Source organism: Choloepus didactylus, chromosome 27, assembly GCF_015220235.1.
Source record: "Choloepus didactylus isolate mChoDid1 chromosome 27, mChoDid1.pri, whole genome shotgun sequence".
Taxonomy (NCBI): Eukaryota; Metazoa; Chordata; class Mammalia; order Pilosa; family Megalonychidae; genus Choloepus; species Choloepus didactylus.
In genome coordinates, this window is record NC_051333.1 from 722146 (window position 1) to 731312 (window position 9167).

A 9167-nucleotide genomic window follows, 5' to 3' on the forward strand; every position below is an offset into this window, starting at 1 on the left:
TAGTATTTTACTCGGAGTCTGAGAAACCTGGAATGAAGAAGGAGGCGGGGGTTGGGGTGGGGCTTGAGAACAAACGTGTGTACTTTGCAGCCAGTTGGCAGGTAGACAAGCCGAGAGGCAGCTGCCCGAGAAGCCGGCTCCTGGGCGTCCTCTTCAGGTTGGCGCAGCAGCTGTACCTGTCTCCAGGTGCGCTTTCCCGCAGCCTTCCCGCAGCCTTCCCGCCCCGCGCCGCTCTCCTCTCTGCTGCGGGGGACAAGGTCCTTTGGCAAACACTGCCATCCATCTGCTGTTTTCCTTCTTTTCTTTTCTTTTTTTTTTTTTTCCTGGCAGCAGGGTGCCTAGACCCAATCATGACTGGGTAATCAAGTGGCCTTGGGGTGGGTTTAGGAGCAGCTGTTTCCCACGGAATAAGGAGACTGGTCTCACAAAATTTCCAGGGAAGGCTCTTCCATTTGATGAAAGGGAAAGGCATGGAAGTCAGAGGCTTTCTCTCCCACGCCTCTCTCCCTGTTTTGCACCCTCTCCTCGGGAGGACGTGGGCTTAGACCTGGGACGTGTCTGTGAGCAGCTGTGTGAGGTGAGGACCGGCCTCCTGGGGATGGTGGGTTACAGGAATAAAAGGGGACGTGGTCCTTGAAGAAATCATAAAGTACTTTTCTCTGAGCTTGCCTCAGAAGTTCTGATAAAGTGAACAATAAATGTCTTTATGGATTAAACTATGTTAATTGGGTTTGTCTTCCTTAAAGACAAATATATCCTTCATGATTCAGAAAAATTCAGACTCAGATACTTTCCAATGTTTTAATGGAGGTAAAATGTGTTAGTGGAAAAAGTAAAAGAATAGAATTATGTCGAGGAAATGGGAGAAAGTATGGATGAGTGAGAAAATCACAGACACTAACAAACAGAATAATTTGAATCCTGAAAATGTGGTGTACTCGGTCTTACTGTAGTAGAACCACAACTGAACACTTCTCTTATCCTCAAAATTTTCTTTGCTTTTCCTAAAGTGGAATAAAAGAAACTTCATCTTAAAACTCATCAGTATGATCTGGAAACTATATTATATTATGGTCCATTATGCCTACAGAGACTGGGATATAAAAACAAATATCTATGGAATTACCAAATAGTCTAATTTTGGATTTCAGCAATTACATTTTTATCCACATCGCACTGTAAAGAGTTTGCCAAACTGCGAAGTCAGAGGGAACACTCCCCACAAGGCTGCTCGCACTTCAGACACCAGCGGCAGATCTGGGCATCCCGGGCTATCCTCACTTCTGACCACTTGGCTACAAATTCCAGGGTCCCCACGACAGCCCCCAAGTGTGTTAATTCAATAGAATGACTAATAGAACTCAGGAAAACCCTCAACTACAGTTTTATTATAGCCAAAGGATACAAATTAGAACCAACCAAAGGAGAGCTGCACGGGGTGAAGTCTGGGAGATGCGAAGCTTCTGTCATCCTCGGGGGTCCTGGGGTCGCCCTCCCGGCGTCTACGGGCAGCAACACGCAAGGTGCATCCCCAACCCCGGAGGCTCTCCCGGGCTTCCGAGGCTGCAGTTCCCTTTGAGGCGTCATTAAATGGCATCACTGATTGGATCATTGCACGTGTGGTCGAGCTCGGTCTCCAGCAGCCTCACCCACCTGCCCGGAGACGGGGCTGAGACCACGGGGTCCAAAGCCCCAACCCTAGTCACTCGGTGCTTCTGGTGCAAGGTCTCCGCGTCAGCATCAGCTCTCAGGTGTGGTGCGGGAGCCCGTCACCAACAGCCAGGACTCTCCCGTCACTCCTGTCCCCGCCATGCTGGGGAGATGCCCGAGGTTTAGAGGCTCCTAACTGCATCCCCCGCCCCCAGCTGGGACAGAGGCCAGACCTCTCCGTAAGTGAGGCCGCATTCCTTACTACAAATTTCTTCTCTATACTCTTGTATGGAGGAATAGAACAGTTACCAGTGCTGAAGCAATTAGGCTAATAAACACAATGACATAGTCAAAAAGATGACAGCAACTGCAGAGGGCAGAAATTGACAGATACACAGAGGAATGAGGGTTCAGATAGAAATAAACCAGAGAGAAAAAGACAACAGTGAGCAGTGCATGGATTCAACCCTAGAGTTACATTTTGAACAGAGTTGGCATCAGCGTGACCCCTCATGAGAAGCCTGGGTAAGGCTACAGGAAATTCTGTTTTCCTAAGTTAGTGGTCACTTGGTGCTGACCCCAAGACAGCGTCATCACAGGCGTTTTGGAACAGAGTAAATATGGCACGATAAGCAGACAGAAAGGCGGCCCCCGGGCAGCTCTGCAGTCTGTGTCGCTGTCGTGGCCCCGGTGGGCTTTGGGCTTGGCCGTGGCGGGGAGAGACGACCTCCCTGGACTCCACACCATGGACAGTCAGCGACGCTTTACTCATTTCCCAGCCCCTCCCTCAGCAACTGCCAAGCAAGCCCTGCACACTGCGACACGCTCACTTGTTCCTAGCTCCTTTAGCTGCTTGAAATTCAGAAACACAGTTGAGGTATTTTATGGAGTCCGGCTGGGATCACGATAGACTATTGAGTCAACCCCACTGGAGAGAGCTGGGACACTGTCACGCGGCAGCTCTCTCGATGGGCATGTGACATTGGGGAGCTCAGAAGGACAACATTCCCTTCCCTTGTCCCCCGTGTTTCTTTTTGAGGAGGGCCAGCCAGAGCCCTAAGCAGCGTAGTCCGCAGGAGAGAGTGTCTACTGGCATGACGTCGCCAGTCCATGGAAAATGACCCTCCAACCAGCACGAACTAAACCTAAACACAACTGGTGCCAGGCAAATCCGCTGTGATGTGTGTCCTGCTTTAGAATGAAGAGTCTAAGTTTAGTAGCTGTACTTACAAAGGAGATGGGAAAACAGTATGTTTTTTTGTTTTTGTTTTTTTAATTCTGAAATGCTTACCTCCTTAGCTCTGTAACCAGGAACATTCGCACAAAAGTGGTCGTCAGTGCCTGGGTGGGAGAAGACACTCGGAGCCTCAATTATAGATGTCTGCACCCCTGATCTCATCTCCCTGCAGATCTGCGATTATCACAGCAGCTGAGGCTGCACTGACAGTGTCTGCAAGGGGACTTGGGAAAGTCTCCAGTTGCAACTTTGTCCAAATTTAAATCATCAAAACAAGTTACTAGTGAATAATGAGAAAGTCCAAAGAGATTATCAGAAATAATTGGAAGAGAAAGTTTAGTAAACTGATTCTCAAATGGAGAAGGGAGGGGGAACGCTGAAACCCGGGGAGACAAAGAATTTTGTTGGGCCACGGAGTTTGTCCTTTCCCCTCAATATAATTGCGCAAGGTACCTCAGGACCTGAGGGAAAAAATCACATTTGAATGTTAGGCAGAAAATAAATGTATCTTGCAAAAAAAAAAAAAAAAAAACTGAGAAAGGGATACTACTGGGTCTATTCAGAGTAGAGCAGAAACCGTCTGGTTTGCACTTCTCATTCCGCAAGGGCCCCAGAGATAGAATTGCGATGTTATCTCCCAGTGATTGTACACACGCAACTATTGACATGTCACTACCTTTGATCTATCATCACTGTATCCATCCTGTTATCCATTATAATATATTTTCCATCTTGATTCATTTCAGTACAGGAGACATCAGCCTACTCACGCCAAATGCATCGCAAGCATCCGTTCACTCGCTGGTGGGGATGGATCGACTGACAGCGAAACGCACAGGACCTGGCCAAGCGCCTGAGGAGTGCTGAGAAACGTGGCCCCCGTCTAAGCCAGCGCCAGGCGCAGCCTGGAACCCGCCTTCTCCTTGCAAACGCCTCCCGCCCCTTCCAGTTGATCCACACCCCGGTCTCCCGAGAGGAATTTACCGTTCTGCTGTTTAGTCTCGCCTGTTACAGTAGAACTTAACTAAGTTGAATCCCACTGTAAGTATGCTTTTATTTTTTAGGGCTTCTTTCACTCAGCATCAGTGTTTTTGAGTGCTCCCTGTTCTTAAATGTATCAGAATGTCTATCTTTTTCTTTTATTTTGGTGAAGTCATATCCCACTGTATAAATACACCACAGTTGCTTAGTTTAGTCTTTCTCCTGCTATGGACAAAACCTGGACTCTTTCCTATATTTGACTATTTAAAATAAAGCTTCTACTACCACTCTTGTAGAAGCCCTTTGGTTGATAGATGATTTTCTTTTTTTCTATAGGAGTAGATTTGCTGGGTGTGCACATGATAGGAAGTGCCAGGTACTACAGCACGGCGGTCGTGCCATTGTACCTGCCACCAATGAAGTGTGAATGTTCTTTTTTGCTTCACATCCTCACTGACACTTGGTGATGTTATTTATTTTAATTTTGGCCACTCTGGTGGGAGCATATTGGTGACTCATTGTGGTGTGAATTTACACTTTCCTGATGACCAGCGACACTGTGAGCACTTTTTCCTGTGCTTAGTAGCCATTCTCATCTCTTCTTTAGAAAGTTCATATTAAAAACTTCTGCCCATTTATATTACATTGTCTGTAGATTTACTATTGAGTCTGTATCTTTCTGTATCCTACATATTAATGTTTTGTCATTCAAATATACCTATAATATTTTCTCCCAGCCTGAGGTGTGCATATTTATTTTCAGATAGGTTTCTCTTTCAAGAAGCAAAGTGCGAGATGTTTGACAAACGCTGTCACTGTGGCCGCAGGGAAGCCAGGCTCTCACACTCTGCGGTGGTGCTGTTGGGAATTGAACTGAGTTGTCCCCCATAAAAGACATGATCAATTCTCCCACATTCCGGGGAGGTGAAGCCGTTTGTAAATAGGACCTTTTGAAGATTTTATTATCATTAAGATGTGGCCAAATGGAGTCCGAGTGGGTCCTAAGCCACCCTGGAGGCCCTCTGAGGCTGGGCAAACGGGATGCAGTCGGCAGGAAGACACCCCCAGTCAGAGGAAACCTTCATCCTCTTGGTTATTAGATCTCAACGTCCTCTGTTCCCCACCCTTGAGACTGATTTTATTTTTACTGTTTTCATATTTCCTAGATAAGGCATTCCCTGGGTATTTCTACCACTCTTGTTGGAAGTCCTTATTATTCAAAGTTAATAATGTTCAATATTATACATACCATTCACATATATTTTCACAAATAACCTCTGCTCCCTCTGCAGACACCCTCAGTGCAATCACAGGCGAAATGGTAATCACTTCCCAGCAGGGAGATGAGACCATGGGATCAACCCTTCATCTCAGGTTCAGAAGTCCCCTTTCCATCCCTCCTCAGAGGCTGCCTCTGGGCTCGTGTCCTGACAGCAGGTGCTAAGGGAGTAAGTAGAAATTCTTTCCAGGAATAGTTTCAGGTTCTCAAAAGGAAAATGTTCCAGTTACGCAAAACACCAGAAATGGATTGGCTTTTATAAAGGGGATTTATTAGGTTACAAATTTACAGTTCTGAGGCCATAAAAAAGTCCAAACTAAGGCATCAACAAGAGGATAACTTCACTGGAGGATGGCCGATGGCATCCAGAACACCTCTGTCAGCTGGGAAGGCACGTGGCTGGCGTCTGCTGGTCCTTTGCTCCTGGGTTGCATTTCAAAACGGCTTTCACCAAAATGTCTCTGGGCTTCTGTCTCTCTTAGTTTTTCTCAGTTCTCTGCTTGGTTCTCCTGGGGTGTTTCTCTCTAAGCATCTGGGGGACCTCTCTTAGCTCCTCCAGGGCAAACTCTGGGCTTCATCTCTTAGCTCAGCATCTCCAAACACCCTTCTGTTTGCAGCTCCCAGCATCTCCAAGCATCTGGGTCTGTGTCAGCTCTTACTTTCTCCTGGGAACAAACTCTGGATTGCATATCTTAGCCTCTCTCCAAAATACATAACTCAACCCAACACTGACATTTCTTCTATTCTCTCTCAGCTTCTCTGAACTCCTTCTCCCCACGAACTTTCTTCAAGGACTCCAGTGATTTAATCAAGACCCACCCTGAATGGGTGGAATCACATCTCCATGGAATGATCTAATCAAAAGATTTCACCTGCAGTTGGCTGGGTCGCATCTCCCTGGAAACAACCTAATCAAAATGTCCCTCCCTAATCGAAAGACTTATACATCTGCCCCTACAAGACTGCGTTAAAGAACACGGCTTTTGTGGGGACAGAATTGATTCAAACCAGCACAAAAAATATCTCAGGAAACCCAGTAAAGTATTTATTTTCTGGGTTTGGAACATAATAGCATTTCATTTGTGTCGGAAGGTCCTTTGCTGAGGGAAGTAAAGATTGTTTCCATGGAGATATGACCCACTCAGCTGCAGGTGAGACCTTTTGATTAGATCATTCCATGGAGGTGTGACCCACCCATTCAGGGTGCGTCTTGATTAAATCACTGGAGTCTCCTGGCTTCGGGGGTGCCCATCCTCTCCCCTCCCTCTTCCGTTATATTGAACTCTCGAACTCTCGAAACTCTTCTCTCACTTGTCCTTGACCAAACCCACTGGCCCACACCATAGCGGCTCTGAAGACCCCCCGCTAACATGGAGGGCAGCAAGACAAGCACGGGGAGCTGGCAGCCCCCGAGCAGACACCGGTGTCTTCTGCGGAGCATCACATTTTGCTAATGGGAGTCAATAGTAAGATGTCCTTACATTCTTTCATTAGTAGAAGGCTTGTAACATTTTCTGCCATTTAGAAAAATGACAAAGTCTCATTTTCTCTCCCATTTATAGAAATGTAAATCATATGTACAGATAAATATGAAAAGAAAAGATCATGGGTATCAGACAAAAGAAGTAATCATGGAGTTGAAAGATCTCAAGATAGAAGCTATCGCTCGGCCAGCAGAAAATATTTTTTTCAGTTCCTTGACATTCTTATTCTCATGCAATTTTGATGCTGTCTCTATCCCCCAAGTTCCTGGGTCATTTCTCCAGTCTCTCTCTCTCTCTCTCTCTCTCTCTCTCTCTCTCCCTCTCTCTCTCTCTCTCTCTCTCTCCCCCTTCCTGCCTCCTTCCATTTTTTTCCTCCCTTCCTCCTCTCCTTCTTCCCCACCTAAGTAGTTTAATAAGAGGGTCATTTTTCAAATGGAAACAAAATTCTGCCCAGAGACCCTGATTGCCAGGTTCGTCCCCTCCCTCTCGCTGAGGGCCGGAGGAACTTCGTTGAGCCCCTCTCTGTCTCCCCAGAACCCCTCTGCTCAGGAGGAAATAATGAGCTTTTAGTTCCTGTGAATTACTGCAATTCTTCCAGGCTAAATCATTTTACTATTTCTCTTCCCAAAGATTCCCAGTTATTCTGCTTCCCCTTCTCTTATTTGATTCATTGTCATTGTCATATGATATATTTTTATAACACTAGTAATTTCATAATTTTCTTAATTTTGAGTAGAGTTGTTTATATATTTTTCATGAATATATTGAACAAATCATTGTGTGTTTGAAGTCAAAGTGAACATCCACTGTCCACACTTGCGGCCTTTTCCCTCCACATGCCCCAGCCCCGGGGGAAACACTGCCTGAAACCGGAGAGTCCTTCGGGCAGATCCTCGACTCTCTCCCTTTGCTTCAGCTGCTGCCGGAGCTTCTCCCTCCACGTTCCCGCGAGGACACCTTCCTGGTGGGCATCCAGGGATCCCGTGTGCCCCCCGCCAGCGGCTCGGCGCCTCCACCCCCGCAGGCTGCGCCTATGTTTTATCAAGAGTCAGTTTCCTTCTCCCAAACCTTAATGCCAGTTGCCCTTTTTATTTCAACTATAGGATAGACTTAATGTTTTGAAAACAGCTGGAATCCTGGGAAACCCCCCCCCCTCTGTCTTTATAGCTTCACTTTGCTCAATAAGAAAGGCCTTACAATTGCTATACAATGGGAAATGTCCGATACATACAAAATAGAACTAAATTAAATCTATAACTCAACCCCACACTGACATTTCTTCTATTCCCACAACCTTCTTACCCTTAATTGATTGTTTTACAGAAAATCCAAGATACAGCACTACATCCCAAATCAAACAAGCATGAATGTATTTCTAAAACAGTGAATTCTTTCATGAGGAGGACATGAGTATCTCTCATCATGCCTACAAAAATAACAGTGGCTCAATATATCATCAAATACACATTTTCCAATTTCCTCAAAATGTTTTTTAAAGTTTATTCATTGGAATCCAGATTCCAACATTACACCCACACATTTGGGTGGTTCGTATGTTAAGCCTTTTGTAATTAACATCTCCCCATTTTTTTCTTACTTGTGTCATTCTCTGAAGAACATGAGTCATTTGTCTAGAAAATTGTCAGCATTCTAGGAGCTTATTGCATCCCTTTGATGTGATTTAACACATTCTCCCGTATTACCAACAAATTCATAACGACCTCCAGAGGCTGATCAAATTCAGCTTCAGTTTATTGTCGAGCACACATCAAAGGCGGTGCAGTGTCCTCTCTGACAGCCTCCAAATGGGTACCACGATGTTGAGCTTTGCCCCTTTCTATGATCTGAGAGCTGCTCAATGGGTCCGTGTGATATTTTAGAAGGTCCCCATTTTCAGTCTCCCACCAGCCTGTCACATTCCTTCAGAATCATAAGAAAAACTGTAGAATACTATACACCTTCTTCTCCATGACCTCATTCCTCTTTTTTATTTAAGAATATATCTTGGAAATAAACACATACATGTATTGCAATAGGTTCTTCACTCAGTTTTACGGCTGCTCTGGTTTATACTATGTGAATGTTCCATCATTTATTCAAACATCCCATACAGTTGTACATTTAGGTTGTTTCAAACACAGGATCTTAATGAACAACCTTTGACTCCAAAGAAACACAAATTCTTAATGCTAATTTAAAATGAGAAAGTGTATTGCTTAAATAGAAAAAATTTGTGTTAAATTTATCATTAGAAATTGCTAGGCTGATGAAGGCAACATTTTTTTTTTTGTTTATGTTTCTATCTTTTTAAAAAAATCAAATTAAAAACAATATCTTCTAGGTACCAGTGTGGTAGACTCAACCAATTTTTGAATGGGGATTATTTTCCTCCCTCAAACTGGAGCTGGACTCCTGGGAAATCCACCCGCCTTTGTCTTTATATCTGCGCTTTGCTGTTTGGTCACAGGTGAAGACCTGCAGCTGAAGTTGAGACAAAGACAACCTACAGAATAGGAGAAAATATTTGGAAACCACA